Here is a 20,589-nt window from a genome sequence, read left to right as displayed (position 1 = left end):
TGGCATTGTAGATATTTCAATGTTTATGGAGATGGCAGTTTAGACATTTCTATGTTTATACAGATAGCAGGGTAGATATTTACATCTTTATACAGATGGCGGTGTAGATATTTCCATGTTTATACAGATGGCCGTGTAGATATATCCATGTTTATACAGATGGAGGTGTAGATATTTCCATGTTTATACAGATGGCGGGGTAGATATTTCCATGTTTACAGAGATAGCAGTAGCTATTTCTCTCCTAGCAGAGATTGCGGCGTAGATATTCCCATCTTTACACAGATGGCGGTGTAGATATTTCCATGTTTTCACAGATATCTTTGTAGATATTTCCATGATTATACCGATATTGGTGTAGATATGTCCATGTTGATACAGATAGCGTTGTAGATATTTCCAGGTTCATACAGATAGCGGTGGAGATATTTCCATGTTTATACAGATAGCGATGTAGATATTTACACGTTTATACAGATAGCGTTGTAAATATTTGCACGTTTATACAGATAGCGGTGTAGATATTTCCATGTCTATACAGATGGCGGTTTAGAAATTTCCATGTTTATGCAGATGGTGGTGTAGATATTTCCATGTTTATTCAGATGGCAGTTTAGATATTTCCATATTAATAGAATGGCTTTATAGATATTTTCATGTTTATAGAGATAGCGATGTAGATAATTCCATGTTTATAGAGATAGCTGTTTAGGTATTTCCATGTTTACAGAGACAGTGGTGTAGATATTTCCATGTTTATACAGATAGCTGTGTGTGTATTTCCATGTTTATACGGATAGCGGTGATGATATTTCCATGTTCATAGTGATAGCGGTGTAGACATTTCCATGTTTGTACAGATAGCGGTGTAGGTATTTCCATGTTTATACAGATAGCGGTGTAGATATTTGCATGTTTTTAGAGATGACAGTGTAGATATTTCCATTTTTATACAAATGGCATTGTAGATATTTCCATGTTTATACAGATGGTGGTGTAGTTATTTCCATGTTTATAGAGATGTTGTTGTAGAGATTTCCATATTTATACAGATGTGAGTGTAAATATTTCCATGTTTATAGAGATAGCGGTGTAGATATTTCCAAGATTATACAGATAGCGGTGTAGATATTTCCATGTTTACAGAGATAGCATTGTAGATGTTTCCATGTTTATACAGATAGCGGTGTAAATATTTCAAAGTTTATACAGAGAGCGGTGTAGTTATTTCCATGTTTATACAGATAGCGGTGTTGATATTTCCATGCTTATAGGGATAGTGGTGTAGGTAATTCCATGTTTATACAGAGAGCGGTGTTGTTATTTCCAGGTTTATACAGATAGCGGTGTATATATTTCCATGTTTATACAGATAGCACTGTAGATATTTCCCTGTTTATACAGATAGCGGTGTAGGTATTTCCATGTTTATACAGATAGCGGTGGAGATATTTCTATGTTTATAGAGATAGCGTTGTAGATATTTTCATGTTGCTACAGATGGGCGTGCAGCTATTTCCATGTTTATAGAGATAGCGAAGTAGATTATTCCATGTATATAGAGATAGCGTTGTAGATATTTCCATGCTTATAGAGATAGGGGTGAGGATATTTACTCGTTTTTACAGATAGCGGTGTAGATATTTCCAAGTTTATAGAGATAGCGCTGTAGATATTTCCATGTTTATAGAGATAGCATTGTAGATAATTCCTTGTTTATACAGATAGTGGTGTAGATATTTCCATGTTTATAGAGATAGTGCTGTAGATATTTCCATGTTTATAGAGATATCATTGTAGATACTTTCTTGTTTATAAAGATAGCGGTGTAGATATTTCCATGTTTACTCAGATAGCTTTGTAGATATTTCCATGTTTATACAGAGAGCGGTGTAGATATTTCCATGTTTATACAGATAGCGGCGTAGTTATTTCCGTGTTTATAGAGATAGCGGTGTTGATATTTCCATGTTTATACAGATAGCGCTGTAGATATTCCCATGTTTATACAGATAGTGGTGTAGATATTTCCATGTTTATACAGACAGTGGTTTAGATGTTTCCATGTTTATAGAGATAACGGTGTCCATATTTGCATGTTTATACAGATTTTGGTGTAGATATTTCCATGTTTACACAGATAGCTGTGTAGATATTCACATATTTATGCAAATGGCGTTATAGATATTTCCAAGTTTACAGAGATAGCGCTGTAGATATTTACATGTTTACACAGATTGCAATGTATATATTTCCATGTTTAGATAGATAGCGGTGTAGACATTTCCATGTTTATCCATATATTGGTGAAGATATACCGATGTTTATACACATAGCCGTGTGGATATTTCCATGTTTATACAGAAGACTGTGCAGGTATTTCCATGTTTATAATGATGGCGGTGTAGATATTTCCATGTTTATATGGATAGCGGTGTTGATATTTCCAGGTTTATGCAGCTCGCGGTGTAGGTGTTTCCGTCTTTATACAGATGGCAGTGTAGATATTTCCCTGTTTATACAGATGTCTGTGTAGATATTTCCTTGTGTATACAGATTGCAGTGTTGATATTTCCACGTTTAAAGGGATGGTGGTGTAGATATTTCCATGTTTATAGAGATAGCGGTGTAGATATTTCCATGTTTATAGAGATGGCGGTGTAGATGTTTCCATGTTTAGAGAGATAGTGGTGTACATATTTCCATATTTATAGAGATAGCTTTGTAGATATTTCCATGTTTATACAAATGGCGGTGTAGATATTTCCATGTTTATAGAGATGGCGGTGTAGGTATTTCCACGTTTACACAGATAGACATGTAGATATTTCCATATTTGCACAGATTGCGGTGTACTTATTTCCATGTTTATAGAGATAGCAGTGTAGCTATTTCCATGTTTATAAAGATAGCGGTGTAGATCCTTCAATGTTTATGCAAATAGCGTGGTTGGTATTCCCAGGTTTATACAGATAGCAGTGTAGATATTTCCATGTTTATACAGCTCGCGGTGCAGTTATTTACATCTTTATACAGATGGCACTGTAGATATTTCCATGATGATACAGATGGCGTTGGAGATATTTCCATGTTTGTACAGATGGAGGTGTAGATATTTCCATGTTTATACAGATAGCGTAGTAGATATTTCCATGTTTATGCAGCTCGCGATGCAGATATTTCCATCTTTGCACAGATTGTGGTGTAGAAATTTCCATCTTTACACAGATAGCGGTGTCGATATTTCCATGTTTACACAGATAGCGGTGTAGATATTTCCATGTTTATACAGATATCGGTGAGCATATTTACCTGTTTACAGAGATAGCGGTGTAGAAATTTCCATGTTTTTAAAGATGGCGGTGTAGAAATTTCCATTTGTATACAGATGGCAGTGTGGATATTTCCATGTTTATACAGATGGAGGTGTAGATATTTCCATGTTTATACAGATAGCATTGTGGATATTTCCATGTTTTTACTGATAGCGGTGTAGATATTTCCATGTTTATAGAGATTGCTGTGTAGATATTTCCATGTTGATACAGATGGTAGTGTACATATTTCCATGTTTATACAGATGGCGGTGAAGGTATTTCTATGTTTATACAGATGACTGTGTAGGTATTTCCATGTTTATACAGATGGCGGTGTAGATATTTCCATGTTTATGCAGATAGCAGTGTTGACATTTCCATGTTTATAGAGATATCGGTGCAGATATTTCCATATTTTTACAGACATGGGTGTAGTTATTTCCATGTTTATACAGATAGCGGTGTAGATATTTCCATGTTTATTCAGATAGCAGTGTAGATATTTCCTTGTTTACACTGATCGCGGTGTAGATATTTCCATGTTTATACAGATAGCGGTGTAGATATTTCCAACTTTACACAGATAGCAGTGTAGATATTTCCATGTTTATATGGATCGCGGTGTAGATAATTCCATCTTTCCACAGATGGCACTGAAGATATTTCCATGTTTATACAGATGGCGGTGTAGATGTTTCCATGTTAATACAGATAGCCGTGTAGATATTTCCATGTTTATGCAGATGTCGGTGTAGATATTTCCATGTTTATACAAACCGTGGTGTAGATATTTCCATTTTTATACAGATAGCGGTGTAGATATTTCCATGTTTATACAGATAGCACTGTAGATATTTCCCTCTTTATACAGACAGCGGTGTAGATATTTCCATGTTTACACAGATAGATTTGTAGATATTTCCATGTTTATACCTATAGCGGTGTAGATATTTCCATGTTTATACACGTAGCGGTGTAGATGTTTCCATGTTTATACAGACCGCGGTGTCGATATTTTCATGTTCACACAGATAGCGGTGTAGATATTTCCACTTTTATACAGATGGCTGTGTAGATATTTCCAAGTTTACACAGATACCGGTGGAGATATTTCTATGTTTATACACATAGCGGGGTTGGTATTTCCATGTTTTTACAGATAGCTTTGTTGTTATTTCCATGTTTATGGAGATAGCGGTGTAGATATTTCCATGTTTATACAGATAGCGTTGTAGATATTTCCATGTTTATAGAGATATCGGTGTAGATATTTCCAAATTTATGCAGATAGCAGAGCAGGTATTTCCATGTTTATACAGATGGCGGTGTAGATATTTCCATGTTTATAGAGACAGCAATGTAGATATTTCCATGTTTATAGACATGGCGGTGTAGGTATTACCATGTTTGTAGAGATAGCGGTGTAGATATTTCCATGTTTATAGAGATGGCTGTGTAGATATTTCCATATGTATACAGATGGCTGTGAAGATATTTCCGTGTTTTTACAGATGACGGTGTAGATATTTCCATGTTTATAGAGATAGCGGTGTAGATATTTCCATGTTTATATAGATGGTGGTGTAGATGGTTCCTTGTTTATGTAGATGGCGGTGTAGATAATTCCATGTTTATCGAGATCGCGGTGTATATATTTCCACGTTTATAGAGACGGCGGTATAGATATTTCCAAGTTTATAGAGATAGCGGTGTAGGTATTTCCGTGTTTATAGAGATAGCGGTGTAGATATTTCCATGTTTACACTGAGAGCAGTGTAGATATTTCGTTGTTTATACAGATAGCGGTGTTGGTATTTCCATGTTTATACATATAGCGGTGTAGATATTTCCATGTTTATACAGCTCGCGGTGTAGAAACTTACATCTTTATACAGATGGCAGTGTAGATATTTCCATGTTTATACAGATAGTGGTGTAGATATATCCATGTTAATGGAGATAGCGGTTTAGGTATTTCCATGTTTACAGAGATATCGGTGTTGATATTTCCATCTGTGTACATATGGCAGTGTAGATTTTTCCATGTTTATACAGATGGTGGTGTAGATATTTCCACGTTCATACAGATGACTGTGTTGATATTTCCATGTTTTTACAGATGTCGGTGTAGATATTTCCAAGTTCATAGAGATAGCGGAGTTGATATATCCATGTTTATACAGATAGCAGTGTATATATTTTCATATATATAGAGATAGCGGTGCAGATATTTCCATGTTTATACAGGTAGAGGTGTAGATATTTCCATGTTTATACAGAACGCGTTGAAGATATTTCCATGTTTATAATGATAGCAGTGTAAATATTTCCATGTTTATACAGATAGCGGTGGGGATATTTCCATTTTTATACAGATAGCGGTGGAGACATTTCCATGTTTATACAGATAGCGGTGGAGATATTTCCATGTTTATACAGATAGCGGTGCAGATATTTCCATGTTTATACAGATAGCGGTGATTTTTATACAGATAGCGGTGGAGATATTTCCATGTTTATACAGATAGCGGTGCAGATATTTCCATGTTTATACAGATAGCGGTGTAGATATTTCCATGTTTACACAGATTGGTGTGTAGATATTTCCATCTTTGCACAGATTGCGGTGTGGAAATTTCCATGTTTACACAGATAGTGGTGTAGATATTTCCATGTTTCCACAGATAGCTGTGTAGATATTTCCATGTTTACACAGATAGCAGTGGAGATATTTCTATGTTTATACAGATCGCGGTGTTGGTATTTCCATGTTTATACAGATATCGGTGTTGTTATTTCCATGTTTATAGAGATATCGGTGTAGATATTTCTAAATTTATGCAGATAGCAGTGCAGGTATTTCCATGTTTATACAGATGGTGGTGTTGATATTTCCATGTTTATAGAGATGGTGGTGTAGATCTTTCCATGTTTATGCAGATAGCAGTGTAGAAATTTATATGTTTATAGAGATAGCGGTGTAGATAATTCCATGTTTATAGAGATGGCGGTGTAGGTATTTCCATGTTTATGGAGATAGTGGTGAAGATATTTCCATGTTTATAAAGATAGTAGTGTAGATATTTCCATGTTTATACAGAGAGCGGTGTTGTTATTACCATGTTTATACAGATAGCGATGTAAATATTTCCATGTTTATGCAGCTGGTGATGTAGATATTTCCACCTTTGCACAGATTACGGAGTAGGAATTTCCATCTTTACACAGATAGCGGTGTAGATATTTCCATGTTTACACAGACAGCGGTGTAGATATTTGCATGTTTATACAGATAGGGGTGAGGATATTTCCATGTTTATACAGATAGAGGTGGAGATATTTCCATGTCTATACAGATGACGGTGTAGGTATTTCCATGTTTATACAGATAGCGTTTCAGATATTTCCATGTTTATACAGATCGCGGTGAAGATATTTCCATGTTTATACAGATATCTTTGTCAGTATTTCCAGGTTTATAGAGATATCGGTGTAGGTATTTCCATGTTTTTACAGATGGCTGTGTAGGTATTTCCTTGTGTATACGGATAGCAGTGTAGATATTTCCATGTTTATATGGATCGCGGTGTAGATAATTCCATCTTTCCACAGATGGCACTGTAGATATTTCCATGTTTACAGATGGCGGTGTAGATATTTCCATGTTAATACAGATAGCCGTGTAGATATTTCCATGTTTATACAGATAGCGGTGTAGATATTTCCATGTTTGAAGAGATGGCGTTTAGATATTTCTATGTTTATAGAGATAGCGATGTAGATATTTCCATGTGTATAGAGTTGGCGATGTAGTTATTTCCATGTTTATAGACATAGTGTGGTAGATATTTCCATGCATATACAGATAGCAGTGTAGATATTTCGAAGTTTACAGAGACTGCAGTGTAGATATTTCCATGTTTATGAAGATAGCCATGTCGGTATTTCCATGTTTACAGAGATAGCGGTGTAGGTATTTCCATGTTTATACAGATGGCTGTGGTGATATTTCCATGTGTATACAGATGGCAGTGTAGATATTTCCATGTTTATAGAGATGGTGGTTTAGACATTTCCATATTTTTAGAGATAGAGATGTTGATATTTCCATGTTTATAGAGATTTCGGTGTAGATATTTCCATATTTTGCAGATGGCGGTGCAGATATTTCCATGTTTATACAGATAGCGGTGTAGATATTTCCATGTGTATACAGATAGCGGTGTAGATATTTCCATGTTTATACACATAGCACTGTAGATATTTCCCTCTTTATACAGATAGTGGTGTAGATATTTCCATGTTTATACAGATAGCTGTGGAGATATTTCCATGTTTATAGAGATAGCGTTGTAGATATTTTCATGTTGCTACAGATGTGGGTGTAGATATTTCCATGTTTATAGAGATAGCGAAGTAGATATTTCCATCTTTATACAAATGGCGGTGTAGATATTTCCAAGTTTATAGAGATAGCGGTGTAGATATTTCCATGTTTACACAGATAGCGATGTATATATTTCAATGTTTGTACAGATGGCAGTGTAGATATTTCCATGTTTATAAAGATGACGGTGTATGTATTTCCATGTTAATAGAAATTGCGGTGTAGTTATTTTCATGTTTATACAGACAGCGGTGTTGGTGTTTCCATGTTTATGGTGATAGCGGTGTAGATATTTTCATGTTTATACAGATAATGGTGTAGTTAATTCCAAGTTTATACAGATAGCGGTGTAGCTATTTCCATTTTGATACAGGTGGCTGTGTATATATGTCCATGTTTATACAGATGGCGGTGTAGATATTTCCATATTTATACAGATGGCGGTGTAGATATTTCCATATTTATACAGATCATGGTGTAGATATTTCCATGTTTATACAGATAGTGATGCAGATATTTCCATGCTTATACAGATGATGGTGTAGATATTTCCATTTTTATATAGATTGTGATGTAGATATTTCCATGTCCATACAGATAGCGGTGTAGATAATTCCATCTTTATTTAGATGGAATTGTAGATATTTCCATGTTTATTCAGATGGCGGTGCAGATATTTCTATGTGTATACAGATAGCGGTGTAGATACTTCCATGTTTACACAGATAGCGGTGTAGTTATTTCCATGTTTATACAGATGGCGGGGTAGATAATTCCATCTTTATTTAGATGGAATTGTAGATATTTTCATGTTTATTCAGATGGCGGTGCAGATATTTCTATGTTTATAGAGATAGCGGTGTAGATATGTTCATGTTTATACAGATGGTGGTGGAGATATTTCCATGGTTATACACACAGCGGTGGAGATATTTCCATGTTTATAGAGATAGCTGTGTAGATATTTCCAGGTTTATACAGACAGCGGTGTGGCTATTTCCATGTTTGTACAGATAGTGTTGTGGATATTTCCATGTTTATAGAGATGGATGTGAAGACATTTACATGTTTATGCAGATGGCAGTGTAGTTGTTTCTAGGTTTATACAGATAGTGGTGTAGATATTTCCAGGTTTATACAGATGAATCTGTAGGTATTTCCATGTTTATACAGATGGCGGTGTAGATATTTCCATGTTCATAGAGATAGCCATGTAGATATTTCCATGTTTATACAGATAGCGGTGTAGATATTTCCATGTTTATACAGACAGTGGTGTAGATATTTCCATGTTTATACAGATAGCGGTGTAGATATTTTCATGTTTACAGGGATAGCGGTGTATATATTTCCTTATTTGCAAAGACTGTGGTGTAGATATTCCCATCTTTACACAGATAGCGGTGTACATATATCCATGTTTACAGATATAGCTGTGCAGATATTTACATGTTTACAGAGATTGCGTTGTAGATATTTCCATGTTTATAGTGATAGCGGTGTAGATATTTAGATGTTTATAGAGATAGCGGTGTAGGTATTTCAATATTTATGGAGATAGCGGTGTAGATAATTCCATGTTTATACAGATAGCGGTGTAGATATTTCCATGTTTATGCAAATAGCGGTGTAGGCATTTCCATGTTTATACAGATCGTGGTGTAGATATCTCCATGTTTATACAGATAGCGGTGTAGATATTTCCATGTTTATACAGACAACGGGGTAGATATTTCCATGTTTACAGAGATAGCGGTGTAGGTATTTTGATATTTGCACAGATTGCGGTGTACATATTTCCATGTTTAAACAGATAACTGTGTAGATATTTCCATGTTTACACAGATATTGTGTAGATATTTCCAAGTTTATACAGATAGCGTTGTAGATATTTCCATGTTTATAAAGATAGCTGTATAGATATTTCCATGTTTATACATACAGCAGTGTAGATATTTCCAGGTTTATACTGATAACGGGGTAGATATTTCCATGTTTATACAGATTGCGGTGTAGATATTTCCATGTTTATAGAGATAGCGGTGTAGATATTTCCATGCTTATACAGATAGCGGTGTAACTATTTCCATGTGTATACAGATGGCAGTGTAGATATTTCCATGTTTATGCAATTTACTCTGTAGGTATTTCCATGCTTATACAGATGGCGGTGTAGGTATTTCCATGTTTATAGAGATAGTCATGTAGATATTTCCATGTTTATACAGTTAGCGGTGTAGATATTTCCATGTTTCTGCAGATAGAGGTGTAGATATTTCCATGTTCATACAGACTGCGGTGTAGGTATTTCCATGTTTATGGAGATAGCGCTGCAGATATTTCCATGTTTATACAGATGGCTGTGTAGATATTTCCATGTGTATACAGATGGTGGTGTAGGTATTTCCATGTTTATACACATGGAGATGTAGACATTTCCATGTTTTTACAGATGGCGGTGTAGATATTTCCATGTGTATACAGATAGCGGTGTGGCTATTTCCATGTTTATACAGATAGCTGTGTAGATATTTCCATGTTTATAGATATGGCTGTGTAGATATTTCCATGTTTATACAGATGGATGTGTAGATATTTCCATGTTTATACAGATGGCAGTGAAGATATTTCCATGTTTATACAGATAGTTGTGTAGATTTTTCCATGTTTGTACGGATGACTGTGTAGGTATTTCCATATTTATACACACGGTGGTGTAGATATTTCCATGTTTATAGAGATAGCCATGTAGATATTTCCAGGTTTATACAGATAGCAGTGAAGATATTTCCATGTTTATACAGATAGCGGTGTAGATAGTTCCATGTTTACAGAGATAGCCGTGTAGATATTTCCTTATTTGCGCATATTGCGGTGTACATATTTCCATCTTTACACAGATAGCCTTGTACATATTTCCATGGTTACACAGATAGCTGTGAAGATATTCCCATGTTTACACAGATACTGTTGTAGATATTTCCATGTTTTTACAGGTAGCGGTGTAGATATTTCCATGTTTACAAAGATACCGGTGTAGATATTTCCATGTTTATAAAGACAGCGCTGGGGATATTTCCGTGTTTATACAGATAGCGATGTATATATTTCCATGTTTATATTGATAGCGGTGTTGATATTTCCATGTTTATACAGATATCGGTGGAGATATTTCCATGTTTATACAGATGGCAGTGTAGATATTTCCATGTTTATACAGATAGTGGTGTAGATATTTCCATGTTTATACAGATTACTGTGTACGTATTTCCATGTTTATTCAGATGTCGGTGTAGACATTTTCAGGTTTATAGAGATAGCGGTGTAGATATTTCCATGTTTATACCGATAGCGGTGTAGACATTTCCATGTTTACAGAGATATTGGTGTAGATATGTCCATATTTATACAGATAGCGGTGTAGATATTTCCATGTTTATACAGATAGCGGTGTAGATATTTCAATGTTTATAGAGATGGTGGTGAAGATATTTCCATGTTTATAGAGATAGTGGTGTAGACATTTCCATGTTTATACAGATTGCGGTGCAGATATTTCCATGTTTATTCAGCTCCCTGTGTAGATATTTCCATCTTTATACAGATGGCTGTGTGGGTATTTCGTTGTTTATACAGATAGTGGTGTACATATTTTCATGTTTATAGAGACGGTGTTGTAGATATTTCCATGTTTATAGAGATTGCAGCGTAGATATTTCCATGTTTATAGAGATGGCTGTGTAGGTATTTCCATGTTTATAGAGATAGAGGTGTAGATACCTCCACGTTTCTACAGAAGGCTTTGTAGATATTTCCATGTGTATACACATGGCAGTGTAGATATTTCCATGTTTATAGATATGGTGGTGTAGATATTTCCATGTTTATACAGATGACTGTGTAGATATTTGCATGTTTATACAGATGGCGGTGTAGACATTTCCATGTTTACCGAGATAGTGGTGTAGATATTTCCATATTTATACAGATAGCGGTGTAGATATTTCCATGTTTATACAGACAGCGGTGTAGACATTTCCATGTTTACAGAGATAGCGGTGTGGAAATTTCCATGTTGATACAGATAGTGGTGTAGGTATTTCCATGTTTACAGAGATAGCGGTGTAGATATTTCCATCTATGCACAGATTGCGCTGTAGATATTTCCATCTTTACACAGATAGCTGTGTAGATACTTCCAAGTTTACACAGTTATCTGTGTAGATATTTCCATATTTCCACGTTTATAGAGATAGCGGTGTAGCTATTTCCACGTTTTACAGATAGCAGTGTAGATAATTCCAAGTTTACACAGACAGCGTTGGAGATATTTCCATGTTTATACAGACAGCAGTGAAGATATTTCCATGTTTATACAGACGGTGGTTTAGATATTTCCGTGTTTATGCAGATGGTGGTGTAGATATTTCCATGTTTATGCAGATGGCGGTATAGACATTTCCAAGTTTATGGAATGGCGGTGTAGATATTTCCAAGTTTATAGAGATAGTGGAGTAGATATTTCCATGTATATAGAGATAGCAGTGTAGGTATTTCCATGTTTATAGTGATAGCGGAATAGATCTTTCCGTGTTTATACAGAGAGCGGTGAAGATATTTCCATGTATATGCGGATAGCGGTGTTCATATTTACATGTATATAGGGATAGCGGTGTAGAAATTTCCATGTTTATACAGATGGCATTATAGATATTTCCATGTTTATACACATAGTGGTGTAGATATTTCCATGTTTTTACAGATGACTGTGTAGGCATTTCCATGTTTATACAGATGTCAGTGTAGATATTTTCAGGTTTATAGATATAGCGGTGTAGATATTTCCATGTTTATACAGATAGCGGTGTAGATATTTCCATGTTTGCAAAGATAGCGGTGTAGATGTTTCCATATTTATACAGATACCAGACTAGATATTTCCATGTTTATATAGATAGCGGTGTAGATATTTCCATCTTTATACAGATAGCGGTGTAGTTACTTCCATGTTTATAGTGATAGTGGTGAAGATATTTCCATCTTTAATGAGATATTGGTGTAGAAATTTCCATGTTTATACAGATAGGGGTGTAGATATTTCAATGTTTATTCAGCTACCGGTGTAGATATTTCCATCTTTATACTGATGGCAGTGTTGATATTTCGATGTTTATACAGATAGTGGTGTAGATATTTTCATATTTATAGAGATGGTGGTGTTGATATTTCCATGTTTATAGAGATTGTGGTGTAGAAATTTCCATGTTTATAGAGATAACAGTGTAGATATTTCCATCTTTATAGAGATAGCGCTGTAGATATTTCCATGTTTATAGAGATAGCGGTGTAGATAATTGCATATTTATACAGATAGCACTGTAGATATTTCATTGTTTATAGAGATGGCAGTGTAGATATTTCCATGTTTATAAAGATGGCGGTGTAGATACTTCCTTGTTTATACAGATAGCGGTGTAGGTTTTCCATGTTGATACAGATAGCGGAGTAGATATTTCCATGTTTACAGAGATAGCTGTGTATATATTTGCAAGTTTACATAAATATCTGTGTAGATATTTCCATGTTTACACAGATAGAGTTGTAGATATTTCCATGTTTAAACAGATAGCTTTGTAGATATTTTCATGTTTATACAGATAGCGGTGTAGATATTTCCATGTTTATACAGATAGCGGTGTAGATATTTCCATGTTTATACAGATAGCGATGTAGATATTTCCATGTTTATAGAGATGGCGGTGTAGATATTTGCATTTTTATAGAGATTGCAGTGTAGATATTTCCATGTTTATAGAGGTAGCGTTGTAGGTATTTCCATGTTTATAGAAATAACGGAGCAGATATTTCCGTGTTTTCACAGTTGGCTGTGAAGCTATTTCCATGGGTATACAGATGGCAGTGTAGATATTTCCATGTTTATAGAGACAGTGGTGTAGATATTTCCTTGTTTGTACAGATGACTGCATAGCTATTTGCATGTTTATGCAGATGGCAGTGTAGATATTTCCATGTTTATAGAGATAGCAGTGTAGGTATTTCCATGTTTATACAGATAGCGGTGTAGTTATTTCCATGTTTATACAGATAGCGGTGTTGATATTTCCATGTTGATACAGATGGTGGTGGAGATATTTCCTTTTTTATACAGATCGTGGTGTAGACATTTCCATGTTTATACAGACAGCGGTGTAGATATTTCCATATTTATACTGGTAGCGGTGTAGATATTTCCATGGTTATACAGATAGTGGTGTAGATATTTCCATGTTTCCACAGATGGCAGTGTAGATATTTCCATGTTTATACAGATGACTGTGTAGATATTTGCATGTTTATACAGACGGCGGTGTAGATATTTCCATGTTTATAAAGATAATAGTGTAGATATTTCCATGTTTATAAAGATAGCAGTGTAGATATTTCCATATTTATAGAGATAGGGGTGTAGATATTTACATATTTATACAGGTAGCGGTGTGGTTATTTCCATGTTTATACAGTTGGCTGTGTAGATATTTCCATGTTTAAACAGATAGCGGTGTAGATATTTCCATGTTTATACAGATGGTGGTGTAGACATTTCCGTGTTTATACAGATCGTGGTGTAGATATTTCCATGTTTATGGAGATAGCGGTGTAAATATTTCCATGTTTATACAGATATCGGGTTAGTTATTTCATGTTTACAGAGATAGCGGTGTAGATATTTTGATATTTTCACAGATTGCAGAGTAGATATTTTCATCTTTACACAGACAGCGGTGTACATATTTCCATGTTTACACACATATCTGTGTAGATATTTCCAAGTTTACACAGATATTGTTGTAGACATTTCCATGTTGATACAGATAGCGGTGTAGATATTTCCATGTTTACAAAGATAGAGGTGTAGATATCTCCATGTTTATACAGATAGCCGTGTAGATATTTCCATGTTTATACAGATAGTGATGTAGATATTTCCATGTTTATACAGATAGCGGTGTAGATATTTCCATGTTTATACAGATAGCGGTGTAGGTATTTCCATGTTTACAGATAGTGGTGAGTTATTTCCATGTTTATAGAGATAGCTGAGTAGATATTTCCATGTTTATACAGATGGCAGTGTAGATATTTCCATGCTTATACAGATGACAGTTTAATTACTACTTTTTTTTACAAATGGCGGTGTAGATATTTCCATGTTTATTCAGATACCGGTGTGGCTATTTCCAAGTTTATAAAGATAGCGGTGTAGATATTTCCATGTTTAAACAGATAACGGTGTGGATATTTCCATGTTTATACAGATTGCGGTGTAGGTATTTCCATGTTTATAGAGATAGCGGTGTAGATATTTCCATGTTTATACAGATAGCGCTGTAAATATTTCCAAGTTCGTACAGATTGAGGTGTAGGCATTTCCATGTTTATAGAGATAGCAGTGTAGATATTTCCATGTGTACAGAGATGGCAGTGTAGATATTTCCATGTATATACAGATGAAGGTGTAGACATTTCCATGTTTATACTGATGGCGGTGTAGATATTTCCATGTTTATAGAGATACCGGTGTACATATTTCAATGTTTACTCAGATAGCAGTGCAGTTATTTCCATGTTTACACAGATAGCGTTGTAGATATTTCCAACTTTGCACAGATTGCGGTGTAGATATTTCCAAATTTACACAGATAGCGGTGTAGATATTTCCATGTTTACACAGATAGCTGTGTAGGTATTTCCATGTTTACCCAGACAGCGTTCTAGATATTTCCATGTTTATAGAGATAGCGGTGTAGATATTTCCATGTTTATACAGATAGCGGTGTAGATGTTTCCATGTTTATACAGATAGCGGTGGAGATATTTCCATGTTTACAGAGACAGTGGTGTAGATATTTTCATATTTGCTCAGAATGCAGTGTAGATATTTCCACCTTCACACAGATAGCGGTGTGCATATTTCCATGCTTACACAGATAGATTTGTAGATATTCCCATATTTATACAGATAGCTCTATAGATATTTACACGTTTACAGAGATAGCGGTGTAGATATTTCCTTGTTTACAGAGACAGCGGTGTGGATATTTCCATATTTGCACAGATTGAGGTGTAGATATTTCCATCTTTACACAGATAGCGGCATACATATTTCCAGGCTTACACAGATAGCTGTCTAGATATTTCCATGTTAACACAGATAGTTTTGTAGTTATTTCCATGTTTACAGATATCGGCGTAGATATTTCCATGTTTATAAAGATAGCGGTGTAGATATTTCCATGTTTATAGAGATAGCGGTCGAGGTATTTCCATGTTTATACTGATAGCGATGTAGATATTTCCATGTTTATGCAGATAGCGGTGTAGATATTTCCAAGTTTACTCAGATAGCGGTGTAGATATTTCCAAGTTTATACAGATAGCGGTGTAGATATTTCCATGTTTATACAGATAGTGGTGGAGATATTTCTATGTTTATACAAATGGCAGTGTAGATATTTCCAACTTTATACAGATAGCGGTGTAGATATTTCCATGTTTATACAGATAGTGGTGTAGATATTCCTATGTTTATACAGATCACGGTGTAGACATTTCCATCTTTCTACACATGGCAGTGTAGATATTTCTATGATTATACAGATGGCGGTGTAGATATATACATGTTTATAGAGATCGCGGTGAAGATATTTCCATGTTTATGCAGATGGCGGTGTAGGCATTTCCATTTTAATAGAGATAGTGGTACAGATATTTCCATGTTTATACAGATGGCTGTGTAGATATTTCCATGTTTATACAGATTGCAGTGTAGATATTTCCATGTTTATACAGATGGAGATGAAGATTTTTCTATGTTTATACAGATGGCTGTGCAGATATTTCCATGCTTTTACAGATGGCGGTGTACATATTTCCATTTTCATACAGATAGCTGTGTGGCTATTTCGAAGTTTATAGAGATAGCGGTGTAGATATTTCCGTGTTTATAGAGATGGCTGTGTTGATATTTCCATGTTTCTACAGTTATTGGTGTAGATATTTCCATGTTTATACAGATGGCTCTGTAGGTATTTCCATGTTTACACTGATGGCGGTGTAAGCATTTCCATGTTTAATGAGATAGCCATGTAGATATTTCCATGTTTATACAGATAGCGGTGTAGATATTTCCATGTTTACAGAGATAGCGTTGTAGATATTTCCATGTTTGCACAGATTGCGGTGTAGATATTTCCATGTTTATACAGATAGCAGTGTAGATATTTCCACGTTTATACAGCTTGCGGTGTAGTCATTTCCATTTTTATACAGATGGCAGTGTAGATATTTCCATGATTATACAGATAGCGGTGTAGATATTTCCATGTTTACCCAGACGGCGCCATAGATAGTTCCATGTTTATAGAGATTGCGGTGTAGGTATTTCCATGTGTATAGAGATAGCGGTGCAGTTATTTCCATGTTTATACTGATGGCTGTGTAGATATTACCATGTGTATACAGATGGCACTGTAGATATTTCCATGTTTATACCGATAGTGGTGTAGACATTTCCATGTTTACAGAGATATTGGTGTAGATATTTCCATATTTATACAGATAGCGGTGTAGATATTTCCATGTTTATACAGATAGCAGTGTAGATATTTCCATGTTTATTGAGATGTTGGTGTAGATATTTCCTTGTTTATACAGACGACTGTGTAGATATTTCCATGTTTATACAGATGGCGGTGTAGATATTTCTGTGTTTATAGAGATAGCGGTGTACATATTTCCATGCTAATAGGGCTTGCAGTGCAGTTATATCCATGTTTATACAGATAGCGTTGTATATATGTCCATATTTTCACAGATTGCAGTGTTGATATTTCCATCTTTACAGAGATAGCGGTGTAGATATTTCCGTGTTTACACAGACAGCTGTGTAGATATTTCCTTGTTTTCCCAGATAGCGTTCTATATATTTCCATGTTTATAGAGATAGCGGTGTAGATGTTTCCATGTTTATACAGGTGGCGGTGTAGAAATTTCCATGTTTATAGAGATGGCGGTGTAGATATTTCTATTTTTATAGAGATAGCGGTGCAGATAATTCCATGTTTATAGAGATGGCGGTGTAGGTATTTCCATATTTATAGAGATAGTGGTGCAGATATTTCCATGTTTTTACAGATTGTGGTGTAGGCATTTCCATATTAATAGAAATAGCGGTACAGTTAATTCCATGTTTATACAGATGGCTGTGTAGATATTTCCATGTGTATACAGATTGCTGTGTAGATATTTCCATGTTTATACAGATGGAGGTGTAGATATTTCTATGTTTACACAGATGACTGTGGAGATTTTTCCATGTTTTTACAGATGGCGGTGTAGATATTTCCATGTTTATTGAGATAGCATTGTCGATATTTCCATATTTGCACAGATTGCGCTGTAAATATTTCCATGTTTATACAGATAGCGTTGTAGATATTTCCACGTTTATACAGCTCGGGATGTAGACATTTCCATTTTTATACAGATGGCAGTGTAGATATTTCCATGTTTATACAGATAGCTGTGTAGATATTTCCATGTTCATACAGATAGCTGTGTAGATATTTCCATGTTTACACAGATAGCGTTCTAAATATTTCAATGTTTATAGAGATAGCGGTGTAGACATTTCCATGTTTATGCAGATAGCAGTGTAGATGTTTCGATGTTTATACAGATAGCGGTGGAAATATTTCCATGTTTACACAGATAGCGTTCTAGATATTTCCATGTTTATAGAGATAGCGGTGTAGATATTTCCATGTTTATGCAGATAGCGGTGTAGATGTTTCCAAGTTTATACAGATAGCGGTGGAGATATTTCCATGTTTACCGAGATAGCGTTGTAGATATTTCCATATTTGCACAGATTGCTGTGTAGATACTTCCACATTTACTCAGATAGCGGTGTACATATTTCCATGTTTACACAGATACCTGGGTAGATAATTCCATGTTTCTACAGATAGCGGTGTAGATATTTACACGTTTAAAGAGACAGCGGTGTAGATATTTCCATGTTTACAGAGACAGCGGTGTAGATATTTCCATATTTTCACAGATTGCGGTGTAGATATTTCCATCTTTACACAGATAGTGGCGCACATGTTTCCATGCTTACACTGATAGCTGTGTAGATATTTCCATCTTTACACAGATAGTGTTGTAATTATTTCCATGTTTATACAGATAGCGGCGTAGATATTTCCATGTTTATAAATATAGCTGTGTAGATATTTCCATGTTTATACAGATAGCGGTGCAGCTATTTCCATGTTAATACAGATGGCTGTGTAGATGTTTCCATGTGTATGCAGATTGCAGTGCAGATTTTCCATGTTTATGCAGATGGAGGTGTAGATATTTCTATGTTTATACAGATGACTGTGTAGATATTTCCATGTTTTTACAGATGGCGGTGTAGGTATTTCCATGTTTATATAGATAGCGGTGTAGATATTTCCAAGTTTATACAGATAGTGGTGTAGACCTTTCGATGTTTATAGATATAGTGGTGTAGATATTTCCATGTTTACACAGACGGCATTGTAGATAGTTCCATGTTTTTATAGATTGCGGTGAAGGTATCTCCATGTGTACAGAGATAGCGGTGCAGATGTTTCCATGTTTATACTCATGGCTGTGTAGATATTTCCATGTGTATACAGATGGCAGTGCAGACATTTCCATGTTTATAGAGATGGTGGTGTAGATATTTCCATGTATATACAGATGACTGTGTAGATATTTCCATGTTTATACAGATGACTGTGCAGCTATTTCCATGTTTATACAGATGTTGGTGTAGGTATTTCCATGTTTATAGAGGTAGAGATGTAGATGTTTCCATGTTAATACAGACAGCGGTGTACACATTTACATGTTTACACAGATAGCTGTGAAGATATTTCCATGTTAACCCAGATAGTGTTGTAGATATTTCCATGTTTACACAGATAGCGGTGTAGATATTTCCATGTTTATAGAGATGGCGGTGGAGATATTTCCATGTTTACACAAATAGTGTTGCAGATATTTCCATGTTTATACAGATAGCGGAGTGGCTATTTCCAAGTTCATAAATATAGCGGTGGAGATATTTCCATGTTTCTACTGATAGCGGTGGAGATATTTCCATGTTTATACAGATAGCGGTGTAGGTATTTCCATGTGTATACAGATGGCAATGTAGATATTTCCATGTTTATACTGATGGAAGTGTAGATATTTTCAGGTGTTTACAGATGAGTGTGTAGATATTTTCATATTTTTACAGATGACGGTGTTGGTATTTCCATGTTTGTACAGATAGCGGTGTGGCTACTTCCATGTTTATACAGATAGCATTGTAGATATTTCCATGTTTATGGAGATAGCGGTGTAGATATTTTCATGTTTATACAGATAGCGATGTAGATATTTCCATGTTTATACAGATAGCAGTGTAGATATTTCCATGTTTATGGAGATTGCGGTGTAGATATTTCCATTTTTATACAGATAGCGGTGTAGGTATTTCCATGTTTATACAGATAGCGGTGGAGATGTTTCCATGTTTACAGAGATAGCGGTGTAGATACTTACATATTTATACAGATTGCAGTGTAGGTATTTCCACCTTTACAGAGATAGCGGTGTACATATTTCCATGTTTACACAGATAGCTGTGCAGATATTTCCATGTTTACACAGATAGCGGTGCAGATATTTGGATGTTTACAGAGATAGTGGTGTAGATATTTCCATGTTTACAGAGATAGCGGTGTAGATATTTCCATATTTGCACAGATTGCGGTGTAGATATTTGCATCTTTACACAGATAG

Source organism: Pan paniscus, chromosome 5, assembly GCF_029289425.2.
Source record: "Pan paniscus chromosome 5, NHGRI_mPanPan1-v2.0_pri, whole genome shotgun sequence".
Classification (NCBI taxonomy): Eukaryota; Metazoa; Chordata; class Mammalia; order Primates; family Hominidae; genus Pan; species Pan paniscus.
This window is presented reverse-complemented; position numbering follows the sequence as displayed.